This window comes from Athene noctua, chromosome 9, assembly GCF_965140245.1.
Source record: "Athene noctua chromosome 9, bAthNoc1.hap1.1, whole genome shotgun sequence".
NCBI classification, from domain to species: domain Eukaryota; kingdom Metazoa; phylum Chordata; class Aves; order Strigiformes; family Strigidae; genus Athene; species Athene noctua.
The window spans coordinates 16,446,491-16,463,376 of NC_134045.1; the positions used below are offsets into that span (position 1 = coordinate 16,446,491).

General features: G+C 40.5%; 1 protein-coding gene across 1 annotated transcript in view; it reads left to right on the forward strand.

Annotated features, from left to right (window-relative positions):
- The window catches only part of CHST8 (carbohydrate sulfotransferase 8), a 193,596-nt gene that overhangs the window by 27,300 nt on the left and 149,410 nt on the right, over window positions 1-16,886 (forward strand). The window lies entirely within an intron of this gene.

Below are 16,886 nucleotides of genomic sequence, written 5' to 3' on the forward strand. Positions count from 1 at the left end.
AATTATGATACTGCAGTTGCAGTACACTTATGTGGGAAAGAAGCTCTTTAGTGCTTTCTTTACATAGTGTATGCTGGAAGCACGTTTAAGCCAGAGCTAATGGTTTGAAGAGGTCTTGGATCCTCCCTGTGTTGCAGGGCAATATTTAAATAATACAGTCATGATGCTACTGAAAAGGGATGTGAAATTCATCTGCAAAAACAAATAAAAATGTATTAACAATTTTAAAAAACATAATGGAGGGGGTGGCTGGCAGCTGGGAAAGTCCAGAATGAAGTCTAAAATGGTGCACTTAACCTCTGTTACACCTGGGTATTTTGGGGATCTAACACTGTGGTCCAGCCACACAGCAGGCTAGTATACAGGCAAAGCTGTGATTTTCACCATGGTGAATGTACATAAACTCCTGTCACCGTTAGCCCTTAAGAGGGCTGCAGAGCTGAAACACCGCTATCTGTAACCACGGGAGTTCCTCTAATGGCTCCTCTAGTTTGTTAGATTAAACTTTCACAGCAACATGTGACACCCAGAGCAGTACAGCTAAATTTCAGTTCTAACCACAGCTTATTGCTAGTGATCAGCCCACACACTGTTAATTGCAAGTGGGATAGAAATAATGTGCAGCCTGATTTGACTTTAAAAAAATGTATTTTCCTCAAATCCTACGCTGTTTTTCCTCTATTGGAGTCACACAGCCATGAGCTGTCATTCGATGAGACAGCAGAACATACAGTAATTACTAAAAGGTAGATTTCAGGCTCTGGATATTTCCGTTTTGCTCGGATGAGTAGTGGCATCTATCTGGAAAGAAAGGTGCTAAAGAGGCAGAAGTTGCTTTCAGTGAACTTGGGTGAGGATTTGGATACCAGCTTGGGGTGTCAGGAACATCCCCTAGGAGACACCAAGAATGCTAAAGTTCATTACCTAAAACCAGGATGATGAAAGGAATTCCTTGAGAAATACAACAGAGTAAAGCTAGAATGTATCGTTATTAGCAGTACATCCTCTAGTGTAACAGAGCCCCGCCACCTGCGAGCTGACGGGCTCTGCTGTTTCAATAGACAGACGGTGGGGAATCGCCAGGAGCTGTTAGATTGCGCCTGCTCTCAGGCAACACAGAATTAGCTCTGTCGGCCACAGTTGTTGAGATTGAAAGGCACAAAATCTGTTGTGTATCCAAAATTAATCTAGCTAAAGAGAATGTAATGACTGGGCAGGATCAGATCAACCTAAGGAAAAATTAACAGGAAGAATATCCTTCCTTCTTAAAGACCAGACTTCTCTCTGCTGAGAAGTTATTACGGTTTGAATTTACTGCATCAAACTCATACACCTCAATTTTTTTTCCTGGAGCCTGAAGTCCTCAAGAGTATTTTGTGTCAATATACTACATATCATGCAACATGTATGTATTATAAAATTATAGTAATATTCACAGCATTAGTTTTGGCAATATAGGACACAGAACTTTGTCAAGGAAAGCACCTCTTACATCACAAAACTATGACCAAAGAATACATTTTCTGAAAAGTATCAATTTGTTAAAAAGCCATTTTGGCAAAGAAAATTGACTTGCTCTAATCAAAACCACAATGCTATTACAATGTGAAATAACAGCGAAGCGACTAATACTTTTATGGGCATCTGAGCATAAAATGGTGAAATAAGACTACTGGTGAAATGAAGGAACATAAGGGCACTTGCTGTTACCTACCTACTACTCTAACCATTGAAGGGAGAAATCACCCTAGAGAGCACCTGTGCCAGGTAAAGAAAAATCATGCATCATTTCATTTTGCTGTTTTACTGATTTCAAGTGTTCAAAATTCTTGAATGACTCTCTCCAAAATAATGAGGTTTAAAAATAGTAAATGTCATAAATTCTTTCTGGATTTTATTTCATAATCAAAATAATCACAACACTATTCAAGGTTAAGTGCCTTAATATTATTAATCATTCATTACATATGATTGAATTAAGGGCCAGCAGCATTCAAACCAGTCCTGCAGATGCTTACTAGCTGGCTACTACCCCTTTCTTAATGTAAGTAGCACAACTTGGCCGTCTTCAGAGACTCTAGCAAAACATTAGCTTTTGTAACATGACTGGAAAGTCACCAAGTTTAGGTTATTTTCAGTCTATGTGGGAGTAAGTTCCAGAAAAAGAGCTGGTTGGGGAATTCTCCAGCAGAAGGATTTTCAGTAAGAAAATGCCCTTTTCACAGAACTGAAGTTTTCTATGTGGAAAAATAAAGTTTGGAAAACTACATTTTTCCCTGGGAGAATCAAAATGAAGGCTCACCTGGCTGCTGCTGCTACATGCTCCTCAATTCCACTTTTGGCAAAACATGTGTTTAACAGCTGCTTTCTAGTCAGGCTGCTGGAGGTTAACAGTCCCCAGCTCTCTGCCCTCCTGGCACATGGACGGCTGCGAAGGGAGAGGAAGAGGATGAAGTGGGGGGAATTAGAGCCCTCTGTGCACCTAGAAAATCCTTGGCAGTTCACAAGTTTTCTGCACAGCTGTCCAAGTGCTTAGAAGCCAAGCACAATGAAAATGCCAGTTAAGGGCCCAATAAATTAATTTTTTCTGAAAATCCATTTCTACAAAAATCTCACTTTGACATTTTGTCCTGATTCAATACACCTCTTTTCCCCAGGGGAAAGGGTTTCAGTTTTCCAGACAATTCTGTCCATGTATCACAGGGCTCTCGGGAGACCCCCTTGCCACCCACTCCTGTGAGTTGTAATGAGGGCACTCTGCTGCTGTGACCTTGATGGCCACGGCCACTGCCGCATCGCTCCGGGAAGGGCTGTCCCTGAGATGAGGCCTCTAGGGAGATGCTGGGGTACCTGAGTAAGCAATTAGCAAACAGACCTTGAGATTACAGCTGAGATCAGAAGAAAGCTCAAAATTCTCTACCAACAGAGCTATGAAATGTTTGTTCCAGCCACAGCATAGAAACATGGTTTTAATGGCACATAAATAAATTGGTGTCTTACAGCATTCTAGGACATGAATATATTCTTCTCTTTGCTTAGTCGCAGGAAATTGCAGTGATGGATTGACATCATTTTATAATTGCATGCAATGCACAACCAAAACAGAGGGCTCATGCAGTGAGCTGCATTCTAACTGAATTCTCAATATCTGTTAATAATAAAAGTTCAGCTAGCATGATATAAGAACTGCACGTATAGGATGAAATATTAATTTACTATGCTTCAGTTGAGATTTTTAAGGTAGTCTTATTTTCCTTGAATGCATGGGTTTATCACCAGCCTGAACACAACTAGCACCCTTCAAGGTTTCTTGCTAAAAAGAAATTGAGCGTGCAAATAGTCTTTCATCATAATCACACTGGCTGTGCTGGGTAATTCATAAAAGAGCCAGAAATATATTGAAATTCAATATTGTTTTAGTCCAAATCAATATTAATAATTGTTTGCATTTTTAAAGTGCAATTTACAATTGAAAAATGTACAGAGATCAACCCATAGTTGCTAACACATCAAAATTTCCTATTAAACTTAAAGGCACAGTAATTTTATTTAAAAATGTTTCTTATAAAGCAGGAGAAGGCATTGATCTGTGAAAACAGCTATCTATTATTTATATGCACAACATTAGAATGGGTTTTAATTATAAATGAGCTAAAAGGTCAGTAACTATTTTATTTTTAAGGTCTTGATTTTAAATTTGGATAGCTTAATACAAATATTTACGCACTGTGGACTTAGCAATTTCTTTCAGTAGTGGGACGGCTCACAGAGAAAAGTGCACAGAGGAATTAGGCAAGGTTAATTCTCAGGAACTGGAGCAAAGGAGAGCATCTGAGCTGCAAACATAAATGTTCCCATCTGCTTCACTGGAGAATACTGTATCTGTGAAATGCTTCTTGAAAGGGTATGAAGTGAAACCGTGAAGCACTAGTGGATAATGCAGGAAATGCAAATAATCAGAATTAAGCTTCAGAGGATTTTGCTAGTTGGGGCTTAGGGGGCATAATCAGTTTATAAATGACAGAGCTGTGGTTTTGTAGGAAATTCTTGTGAAAGAAAAAGATTTAGGAAGCTGACAAGCACCAGGCTGGGTCTAAGGTGGTTTACTGGATGTGTGGACATTGATACAAAAACTGAATTTGATGGGACCAGGAGTTAAAACACTGTCTGGATTGTCCTGGTTTGAATGAAACTGTTGTCATTAGTGTGTTGATGGCAAGTTAGAGGCCTGTTTGGCTCTGCATACTCTTCACGAGTTGTGGCTCAGGCACACCCCCAGTTTCTTTACTGTGGAAATAATTAAAGAGTGATAAAACCAGAAAGTATTATCCAAATATATTATAAAGGTGTAGGAGGCCGTGGAATCCCTGTGCCTGGCTACTTCTGTGGGCAGGTTAGCGAAGCATCTTTTAGCACTGGTTTAAGTACAGTTGTAGTTTATCCTGGGGATAACTTACACTGTGAGCAATCCAGAAGAGCTCAGCCCCAATGGCACTGTTTTCCATGATCTTTTTGTAACCATTACCTGCTGCCGCCTAAGTTTAATGAAAGCTTAAGGAAAACCTAGATCTAAAAGTGCAGATATTTAATTTTTTCCTATCAAACTGCTCATGTAGGATAATAAATTCACCCAGCCCCAGGTGCTCTGGCACCAGAGCTGCAGGACTGCACCTTGTTTGGTTTCTCTAGGCAACCCCAGTAAAGTCATGGAGTACAAACTGGTATGACTGAGCAAGAAAACTATTTAGCAATGTGCTATCATTGGAAAATTAAAGTCCAAAAGGGATATTACAGTCATGTGGCCAACAAAATCCAAAGCTAAGCAGTCAGACTAACTTGAACCATATCTGTGCCCAACACTGAGCAGGAAGGAAAAGAATTAGACACCCCTTAATTGCTATGAGAGCTGCAGTGCTCAGCAAGTTTCAAATGTGGAACAAGACCTACAGCATATGGCAGTACCTCTGGTCCTTGTCTCTAGCCTTGACTTTTTGTTGGTCACCTTTTGCATTACAACAGTATTTGGTTTTTTTTTTAACCAAGGTTCTTCAAGCTTTGTGGAATTAGAAGTGTATCGATAGCGACGCTACCCTACTAATATTTCTAGTAGGAAATATCCCCTCAGATACACATTTTACTCCATACAGTTTTGTATTTAAAAGACAAATACTTGATTAAGCCTTTGGAAAAGAAGTGTATAAAAATAGTAGCTTAATTTCATCTATCACTAATGAATTCACGATTATTCTTTATCTGTGGTGTGGGAAAGCCAGCATCAACTATTGCTTTCATAAGAAATATCTCAAATAACTTCATGCAAATCTCCTAGCTCCTCCCTGTGCAACAGTGCATCTATATGTCAAAAACAAATACAAAATCAACACATTACTTCTTTCCTTCAGACAAATGTTGCAAGGGGAAACACTGAAGATTGTGAGGCACAGATAATTACACTGATGTGAACCACAAAACCAGCCAAACAAAAAAAAACAAGAACCAGGATAAACTTTAATGGTTTTTATTGGTGCCAGGACAAATACTGATGCTTCTGATGTGCAGAATGCATCTGAAATTTTTCTTACCAAGTCTTAGTCAGGCAAGTCATCTTTGTACCTGTTAAGTCTCGGCCTTTCTTTACTGCTTGTGACACACAACACAGTATCTGCAGCCAAACCCCTATTGTTTTGGTGCCTTTTACAGAACCATTACATGTGAGTGACTTCAGAAAACTAACAATAATTTCTCTGAGCTTCAATCAGGTTCTTTGAATGCAAATGCCTCAATTTCAGTAATGAATGCAAATACTTGTGCTTGCAGTAACAGCCCCCAGGCCCTCAGCCAGAACTTGATCAAGTGTCAACCCACAGGAGAGATGGCACAGGCTCAGGGACAAGATGATTATGCCATCCCCAAGAGCCATCCCCAGCATTTGAATAACCTGGCATGGTACAGGGCTCAACACATCAAACAGGAAAAGATCCCTGGTTTATATTATCTTTGCTGTTCAGGTATCTGAGACTAATTCACCAGTACCAACATGTTGGTAGTGTCTCAACAGTACAGCCAGAGCATTGGTGCTGGGAAGAGGAATACCAGAATACCCTTTTTTTTTCCCCAGGAGGATTTCTCTGTGTCACAAATACTTTGACAATTGTTACATCTCCTGAGCAGGCATCATTATGCCTGTCCATGTTAACAGCAAAAAGAGGGAGGAAAGGACAGAAGTTTTGAGGCTGCGTCTACCTTCCCCTCACTCAATACAGAAGCTGAGAAGGGATGGAGTTGTAAACTAAGTCTGATGTCAAATACATCGAGTCAATAGAGTATATCCATTCCTATAGAGTATCAGTGGAACAACAGGAACTTTCCCAGTGACATTTAATGATCTCCAATATTTACAGCACACAAGTATGCCAAGCAGCTAGTTGCCTTATCTGTTCTTATTACAAATCTGACAAAAGGTGCTTAAAAATAAGTAACAGTAAACCATATAGCAATATTCTGCCTCTGTACCAGCATTACAGAACTGGTTTTAAAGAGAGTTAATGACTATTCAGGATTCTCATTACAGCTCAATATTGAAAATCGCCTTCTGTTTAAAAAGCTGAGTAATCGCTCTGAAATGCATGGGTTTCCTCTCACTGCTCTGAAATTTGGAGTGTCTGAAATTCTGGTGCATGGTAGCATACAGGTAAGGAAGCACTAGAAGTGCATTGCACGTAGGTGTCCCATTTCCTTATACAGTGACCATCATGATGTCTCTGCTCCCCTATGAAAGTGGGGACCTATGGTCCTTTGCCAGACAACCTTGCACCTCCTTTCTCACCCAGTCTTACACTTACTGCAACCACCACCAAATGAAACAGCCACATTTCTGAACAGAGGCTATGTCTGTCTCCTCCGTGGCTCTGTTGACAGCTATGCACTCCTGTCTTTCAAAGTAAACTGTGCTGAAACTGCAGGTGGTATTGCACCCCTTCCCCAAAGCTGACCTTGCCAAAATACGAAACTTTCAGAAGCCGAAGAGTGCAAGGGTAGGGCAAATGCTTACCACCCTATGTAAGCAATGCTCCACTGTAATACTGATAAACATAACCCTCATGCTGCCTTTGAAAAGGCACCATCTACCCCAATTACTCCACTTGCTTCCCCAGGAAACTCCTGATCACATCACAGCTCTGCCTCTGTGCAACTCCACCAGCTTCCACATGGACTTTCCCTCACTCACCATCACACAGAACCATTTCACTCCTCTTTATGTGATGGCAAACCCCCCAGTTATTTCTCTTTCCTAATACACACCTAGGAGATCTCTCAGCTTGCAGATCCTTTTCCCTTTGGTCTCACATGGCATGTGAGCTGGAGGAGCTCTGTCCCTGCTTCAGACCTGCCAGCCCATCCAGACAGCAGCATGTCACATCCACGCCTCTGCACAGCCAGCCAACTAGTCCTTCAGCACCCATTGCAGCTTCCCTTTATACGCTGCAGTAACATGATAACTGAATTAAAAATAAAAATTCTATTTCTTTTTGTTTAGAAATTGCACTTCAAAATAAAATGCAAATATTTGTTTCAGTTTGTTTTGCAATATCAGGGGGGGGGGGAATTCTAATCTCAAAAGAAAATGTAAGAGGCATTTTAGAGAAGAAAAAAAAAGAAGTTTTTCCAACTAGATCTACTTATAGAATATCCCCTTTCAATTAGCTGCTGTGTTCCAACTGCCCAAATCAAGAACAAGAGGAAATAACTTAGCTCTGACATACAGGCATAGTCTAAGTTAGAAAGTACTTTGACTAAACAGATGGTGACCTTTCATTAGGGAGAAAGCATTTGTAAAATTTCAATAAGAGACAAATTAGTCATCATGGCTAGAAGGACAAGAGCCAGTACTAGGTGAAAACAGTCTGATGTACACTGTTAGAAAAGTTGCTTGAGTCAATAAAGGAACCCTCTCCACTGCCACAGCAAAATGTTCCATTTCAAGGTTGCAAGGGCTATTTTATTCTTTCTGAAGTAACCATAGTAGCATCACAACTAGACACAGTGTGAGCCAGGAGTTTGTTTTCTTACTGCTACTGCAGAAATTTTGCTATGTTTTGTTTCCTCAAATGCAGAATTAAACCCACCCTCACTTGTGACAAAGGTTTTTAATTCCTAGCTTACATGAATCATCTCACTGTTTTCTATTCTTCTTGCTTGCTTATGACTCCCAGACAAAGAATCTCCACCTCAGATACTTTTATCTTTTAGGAAAATGAAATAATGTTGAGGAATCATGAACCTTCATACTGTATTATTACATGAACTGTGTTACATATGGCACAAAGTTAAGCTCTAATGTTGGAGGACAGGGGCCCACACATACATACATAAAGCCACTCAAAATTGTTGTTATAAAAACTATTTAAAATCTCATGATGTCAAGAGGTTTGGCATACAAATAAAACTTTTACCCAATGGCTAAGAATATATTGTTTATATATCTATGAAAGAATATATATATAAAAGCAGCTAATAAAACCTTTTAAGTTCTGTCATCTCTTGTTCCTTACCACAACACATCTAAAAGTGCATAGAAAAATTAATTTATAAAAGCAAACTCCACTGTGCTTCATACTGACATAAAAGAAGGAATATGTCTGGGGTTCTTTCTTGTTTGGTACCTCTGGAAGTCCAGCTGACACCAGCTGTGTCGTATCTTCTGAAAGAAGGTGTTTTTATTCAGAATAGCCAGGAAACCTATGGAAGAGACAAAACACCTTCAGGACAACTGAAAAGTATTTCAGGGTTTTGCAACCACCACTGTCATATGACGCTGCAATCATCTAAAAAACCCTTTGAAACTGTGATAGTTACTTTAAAGAGAAGAGAGATTGAGGCAAGTGGGGAGAGACAGAAGCATTTCAAACTGGGCTCTAACTAGAACCAAGTGGGCACCTGAAAAACTAGAAACCTTTCTGCTGTATTTTACAAGAGAGTTCACTGCTTTCAGCACAGTTTTCTGTATGAAATATTGTAGGTGGGACAATATCCCTATTAATCCTGCTTCCAGGCAGAGCCTGGGAGGGCTGGGCTGCCTGTGTGTGAGATCTGTTGTGCAAATTTTGTGCCTTCCACTCTGGTGTGGAAGCAAGTTGGACAAGTTCATTATTGACACTATTTACACTGTCACTGTACAGCTCTTGTGAGATACTAATTTGAAACAAAGTAAAGAAAAATTTTTTTTTTAATTTCAAATGCAAACTGCTTTAGAGATTATATTTTAGTTTAGGAATAATATTATAACCCTTCGAGGATCCTGGAGAGGTATGTGTATTAACTTGCTAAGGACCTGCTGCAGTACTGAGGAGATTAGTAACACATGACTCCTGCTACAATTTGCACCCAGAAAGATAGGAAGGAAATCTTCTCAACTTTGAAAGGATTATTTTGGTTGTTTACCGAGTGCTGTCCCTTTTGGTCTTAAATTGTAGATGAAAGTGGAAACCAGCAGTGCCTTCTTCCTATTGCAATGTGATGGAAATGAGAGGAGCAGCTTTAGCAGTTTGCCATGTGGGTTGAAATGGGAAAAAGGGGTCGTATGTTATCATTCTGACTTCAGACACATAAAACAATATCATAGCTTTTCTCAGTTAAGCTAAAATTCAGTTTTTGGCATGTTATATGGGTTAACACACCTTCAAGCAGTGTGCAGGTCCAAAAGACAAAACTGGTATATATAACAGAGTAGAACTGGACCCACTGATGCCTGGCAAAACAAGTTTCCACCAGAATAAGAGAAAGCCTCTTAACCCCCTTTTCCCCACTGTGCAGTATATGGATTTGTGTACATGAGAGCAAAAGAGTAGCCTGTAATTTCCAGGATTTTCTTCATGTTGAGAAATCTCCATATTGCATAATTAGAGGAGATGCTGAAAGCCAAGACACATAATGACATCAGTGACTGGAGAACAGAGCTGTTAAAAGACAGTAAGTTCTGCCTAATTTCATACAACACTGATGGTGTGCACTAGCTAGCATGTAACACAGGCGGTCAGCTCAGCATGTTCACTCAGGATCATTGGGACACAGAGGAGACTAATTAAGCTGCACGGAAGAAGAGGTGCCAGCTCATCAGGCAGGCCAGTAGGTCTGATTCACCCTAGCGCCAATTCCTGCCTCTGCAAGGGGTTCTTAGGAAAACCGAGAGCTCAAAGGACTGCTGCATAAAATCAGACAAGGCAGGTATGCTTCCTCTTCCTGAATTCAAACTGCTGAACTGGTCTGTGCACCCGGCAGTGCTGATGGGTGGCTCAGGACATACCCATTGGAGCTCCCTGGGGGTGAGGGTTCACCAACATCCTTCAGACGTCGGCTGGTATTACAGAGAGGTAATACAAAGGCTGAGCCACCTCTCTGCTCAATTATTTCACTTCTGAATTCCAGGGATTTGTCAGATTCAGAGGAAACTTTAACTTCACTAGTGATTTCATCAAAGCAAGTTTAATTCCTTTCCCCATATGAAGGAAAAATATGAATCCAGATCTTTTCAGGAAATAATTTTGGGGAGATTTCGGGGGCAGGGCATTTTGAACCAATTCAACTTAAAATATCTTATTTCAACCTTCTTCAAAATACTTATCTTTTCCTATTACCAAAAGAAGAACAGAATTATGTATGAAGTTGAAGTAAGCCAGACAAAATGTTCTGATTTGAAATATCAGCTGAAAACAAATTTGTCCTTTCCAAATCTCAGTGAAAATCAAAGTTTTTGTTCTACTGATACATGAACAAGAATATACTGACAGCACCCAAAGAAGAACATTTGGTGAATGGAAGCAGCCACGGGATTAATAGTTTCCTTCTTCTTTCTACGCTAAAGAAGCTAAAGGATTTGAGGCATAATACTTAAGATTCATTTGCATTTCCTATTTCCAAGGAGTGCTGACAGCTACAGAATAATATGACTTTTAATATCTCTACCTCTAGTACAGTGCCTGCATTTGTAAAAATGCTATAAAAAGTTAGTTTTACTGGTGAATATGAATAATGTTTATAAATCCTTTTTTCTTCTGTAAATGTCATGACAAGCCTGATCTAGAAGTCAGGGGTAAAGCAGAGTGGACACTTGAGTGATGGGAAAACTCAGTGCCCTGTGTTTGAGGGCCTTTTGTCTCTGTAAGTGCTTTGAAGCAAGGAAATGCATGCTTGGCTCAGCTTCAGAGATGAGAAGCAGCCATTGTTCACACAACTCATAGAAACACAGCTAATGTATTTAGAAGTGATCATTTCAGTAATAAAAGCAAATCTTTTTCTTATATTCTTGTAGTGATAGTATTCTTTTTTTTTTCCTATTCAGCTAATTTCCCACTGTCACTATCCCAGTCTCTAACTATATTACACAATCTAAGTAAAATTATCTTAATAACGCATAAAGTGCTCCATTACGGCACCCCTTCAGAACACATAAAACCCAGTAGAAGACAAAAGCCCATCACAGCTCCCAGCTTCCAACAGCTCACAGTTAAGCTTCTGCAGATCAGCTACGGGGGTGCTGAAATTTAATGTGTAGGATTTTTTTCTGTCAGGGGAAGATTGACTTATAAAAACATTACTGCATTTACAAACATCTCTCTCTGAACTGGCAATACTACCAGTCAGTGCATGCCATTAACTGGGGACAGTTTGCCAAAGATAACAGACCCTGCTGAGGCTGTGCCCATGCAGTGCCACGCTTTGTACAGAGAGCCCGGACAGCACTGCATGGACACGTACCGTCGCAGAGAGCTCCAGAGCACCATGGAGACATCCCAGCTGGCCTCTCAAGAATGGTGTAACCACAGCAGTGGGAGCCCATGCCCAAGCTCATCTCTGCTGCTTAGTATCTGGCTATTCAACAGCACACAAAGCTCCTGGTGGAAACGCATCAATCCTGGCTTTCAAAAGGCAGATATCTGCATACTGCCACCCTCCTCTGAATAAACAGTGGGCTTGGACTCCACTCTGAACCAGCAGCCTGCTATCAACTAAAGGAATATCAACTAAAGCTTGCACAGCATAATAAATTAAGTTTACCATGTACATGTGAACTAGGCATTTACGTTCATTCATAGGGGATTTGTAGTTGTCCAATTCAGCAATCAGTAGATGTTTTCAAAGAACTTGAGTGTTTTGTTGACTTGCTAATGTCTATGGTAATGTAAACCTGAGGATGGCATTAGTTTGGTTCACTGGGGGTTGCATCAGTACCTTGCAGTGAAGCCCCAGGAAGGGAGAATATGGAAGTACCCTGCAGTGGGCAAGAGCCTTACAGGGTCTCTGTCCTACTTTTGTCCTTCCTCTGATTCCACATCAGAAAAGAGCCTCTTCTGTTCTCATCTTGGCACTGATCCTTTCATCTTCAGGCTAATTTATCTGGCCTAGTCATCAATTATCCGGGGGAGTGAAAGCACACTGGGGACCCAGTTGCACAGAGGGTCAAGTAGCCTGGGTTCTGCAGGGGCTCTGTGAGCAGCCAACAGAGAGGAATGGGGCTATAGCTATCTTGTGCCTCCTGTCCCTCCTGTTCTCTGTGAGTGCCCAAGCTCTTGGAAAGCAATTGTTGGTAGTGCTGTGAAAGATGCATGCCTTGACACCATGTTTTCCTAAGACAGGCAGTCTCAGAGATACACTACCCACATAGAAAGAAGGTGACCCCAACTAAAGATTGACAGACCTTTTCCTGAAGGCAAGTTATCCTACCGCTTTGCTCTGCAAGATTCTTTTTACTTTCCTTTGAAGCATCAATATGGCTACTATTAGGGTAAAATCCAGTTCTAGATGGACCAAAGGCAATCCCTTGAGTTTCTACTTAACAATTACATCATGCCCTTAGATTATTATCTTGTCAATGCCATTCTTCATTAAGATTTGTTAGCGGACAAGGGACAGAATGTCACATCCTCAAAATTCATGAATGAACAAACAGCCATGTGCTATCAGACAGAAACCCAAGTGCAGCCTGACTGACCCATCTCAGATGAGGAATCAAACAACAAAGACATTGGTAGAAAACTCTCTTTGTCTTTCTTGGGCTGATCCATTATCACAATGTTAAATTGTTCACAGTAAAAATGTTCGGCCATTAGGCTTCCAGGCAGTGATTGCAAAAAAGCAGACCTACAAAGCACTACTTTCACTGCCAATCTTGTCAAAAAATCTTTCCCATCATATTGATTTGCAGTGTCTTTCAGTACTGCTTGGGAGCAGGGGGGAATTAGTCCTGCTTCTGTGTTTGTAAATAAAAGATTTGGTGCCTGAAAATTTTTCTATAATATTCAAATATTTTCCGCAAACATATCTGGATGGTTTTTACCTAAAATTGTACATCTTTTTCCTTAAAGACTTGCTTTAAGGATGCAACACCTATTCTTCTACCCAATACTAATATCTCCTCACCTCACAATTCATAGGAGTACTATGGTGATTAATGAATGTCCTTGAACTGGAAAGTGCTATCTGAGTGCTAATTATTATCCATGTATACACATACTTCTGCTGCTTTCAAGGGCAGAGCATTCACATACCACAGTAATGGGAAAGCTTAGAAAAACATATATTGATACCTAGAAGTTTTATCCACCACAAAAATGTATAAAGGAAGAATAAATTAAAAGTTAGATGTTTTAATTCATTATTACACGTTCTAGTGAACCGCTCTCCATCTGTTTAATAAGTTCAGGGCAGCTGAAAATAGAGTTTAGATTGGAGGCTGCTTACAACCTTATCTACTTGCACTCTCAGTAATACTAATAAGAAATATAAAAATATGTTATTGCCCATTGTGAGAAGCACAGTTAATGTGACTGCAAATCTGACGTGTAAATTGGAGGCTATGGATTCATCCAGATTCTGCCTCCCAGATGCCAGGGCTCAGCATGGATCAATCCCAAGCTCCCACACACAGCATCCCTCTCCCTCACGTGCCTGAGGAAGTATTTCCTAAACAAACTGTTAGCTAAGGCTCCACTAAGGTTTTTTGAAGGTTTTTTATCTCATCCGTCTTTAAAATGACGTGTTTTGAGTGTAAACAATATTTTCAAACATTTCCATAATGAGGATTCACATTCATCAGGCAGTGCTAACTGCTTTCAGAGTTCCTCTGCTCCTGTTACTCAACAACCAGCCTGGGAAGGCTCAGGAAGCACATGCTCAGCATGTATAAAACAGCCGTTCCCATTCACCAGCTTTGCTCTCCTAGGACATGTTAATTAAAGTCAACTGATTGAAAAAATAATTACAGGAGAATAGGGAGGGAAAAAGCCTAGACCCATAATTTAAAGATCTCTGAAGTTTGTGTTTTGTTGAGAGGTAATAATTTTGTTGAGAGGAAATAGGTTCTCCTTTTCCTTCTTAGACTCCCTCTATCTTCAGCGCTTGCAAAGACATGTAATGGCAACAGACAATATGCAGCAACCTTCCTTTATAGTTACACAAGTACCTGCGGCCTTTTTGTTTTTTTTCCATATCTGCTTTCATCTAGCGTTTGTCACTGTTGCATCCTGAGGTGTCCCAAAGACACTGTAATGCCTGACCTAAAAGGTTACATGATCCTGAACGCAGTTGTTCTGTAGGATGTGGAAAAACGTAAACATTCTAACTGTTAAAAACTTCTATTGTAACATTTCTTGCACTAAATAAAAACTGGCTAGGGATCTTTCTTGATGCTGCCCCTACTTCAAACAAAAACATGTCAACAAATCAAAACCAGGGAAAACAATTTAGCACTTTAAGCTAATAATAATTGTTTTAGAAACCCGTATTTGCTCAAGGGTATAATTCATTCAAAAAATGACCTTAAAACTCAGCATTAAGCAAACATAAACCCTTTGTTATTTGGGAGTGAATGTTTTTTAACTGCTCTCTCTCAAATTATGATCTGGCATTTCTTGACAGCTCTGTGTCCCACCAGCTGCCCGAGCATTCCCAGCAGAGAACGGCAGCTCTGCCAATGCCAGCCTAGGGGCTGGGAAGCCCTTCAACTCTTTGCTACGTCACAGCCTTACTGTATAATCTTGGGCAAGACACTTGCTTCACGCTTGTCCTGTAAAACTGGGGTAGTAGCATCCTCCTCCCCATGCACATGCAGAGAGCATAAATAGATTACAAAAGGGAAATTTTATATTAGGTAATCAAATATAATTCTTAGAAAGCTCTGACTGGATGGTTTTACAAAATGATGGTGTGATTTTGATGTTGTACCAGCCTTCCCACAGGAGGATTTGGTTTAACCAAACCACTGACTGTGTAGGACAAACAAGTTCTGTAGTGAACCAGAGAGAGGGTGGTTCATGTTCCCTCATTGTTTGCATATACCAGCAGTGTTTGGAACTGTAACACAGTTGCTTTGAAAGCTAATCCTTCTTCCTTAATCGGACTCTCCTAGGGCTTTAGAGTTAGTATTTGCCTCTTAAATAACAAATACATGTGCAAAAAGTCCATCCATACAACATACACATTCACACAACAGGCACAGATGGACCTCCACAAGGACCCATAAGGATTTGACTTTGCTAGTGCCGGAAAACTTAGCAACATTTTCTTTTAGTTTTATTTTTAAAGGGGTGAGAAGGGTTTACGGGAAAAAAAAAAAATTAAAATACACAGTTAATGTCTGACATAATTTTAACAGGAAATGAAGCTGAATTCGCCTCTGTATAGAGACAACACTCTGCATTCATTTAAGATACAAGGATCCAGTAGTGTTCCTGGCCTGGAGCTCCAGGTGCTTTACACACTGAATACACATAGTCACCATTAAATAATCTTGTCAATCAGAGTCACAGAAATCACTTCATCATGACAGCACAACTAGCATTCTTCTCTGATGCATTTTAGAAATTTAGAGTATCAGTTAATCAGCAAACAAGTTACCCCAGCTACAAATATTCCAGGTACACTGAAAACAAATCCTTAACGACTTTTCATGGCATAACTACTTGGAATCATCATCTTTCCACAACCCATCCTCCTGAAAAACTAATGTTACAGTCTTTCTGTACTTAAAACTTCCTTTCAAACAAAGACCACCTTCAAAAACCTTCCTTTAGACCGGGTCACATTTACAATTAGAAATAGGAGAAAAGCAAAGCGATCGCCACCCCTGCAACCTACTGCTGATCTCCAGCCTGAGCCCTTGTGTTCAGAAATTTGCTGATATGAAATCCAGTTACATTTTTGGGAACCAGTTCCACTGCCTGTGGTCTAATTCACCTTCCTTTGTGTTACTGAAAAATGCAGGACCAGCATAGTTATGTGGCAAAAGCATTTATTTTAATTAATAAAGCCATGTAGCACCATTAATGGTTTTCCTCCCCAGTTCCCATTCTTATGGGTTTTTCGCTTCTTAGTATTTTACCAGAACGGACATGGTTCCAGTGGGACTATTCATGGGCTTAAAGTGAGGTATTTGCCTTAGGGCTGTGCTTAACAAGGGGTTTAGAATGACACACAACGTGCCCATCTGGGACTAGGGCTGCTGCCATTTCACCAGCACTGTGCATCATAGCAAGGGTTAGAGCAAGCAGTGAGAATTTGCAGAACTGAGCCCAGAAACTCGCTGGGAGCTCCCAGGGCAGGAGAGGCAGCCGTGCCTCTCGCTCCGGCAGAGACCGCCCGCTTGCTGCCCATGCTCTCAAGTCTTCTGCAAGCCAGTAAAAGGCTGTCCAAGCACTGTGACCAGTATTTCCCTTGGAAATCAATACGCCTGCAGAGCTTTTTCAACAGGTGACAGTGACCTGTGCTGCACCATTTCGACTGTTCTTATCAAGGGTGAAGCAGGCAGCTGCCAGTTGCTCATCCTTCTCCCCGTATTTGACATGCAAGGTGCAGCTCTTCTGATCATCTCCCCCATGTTATCTCACTTTACG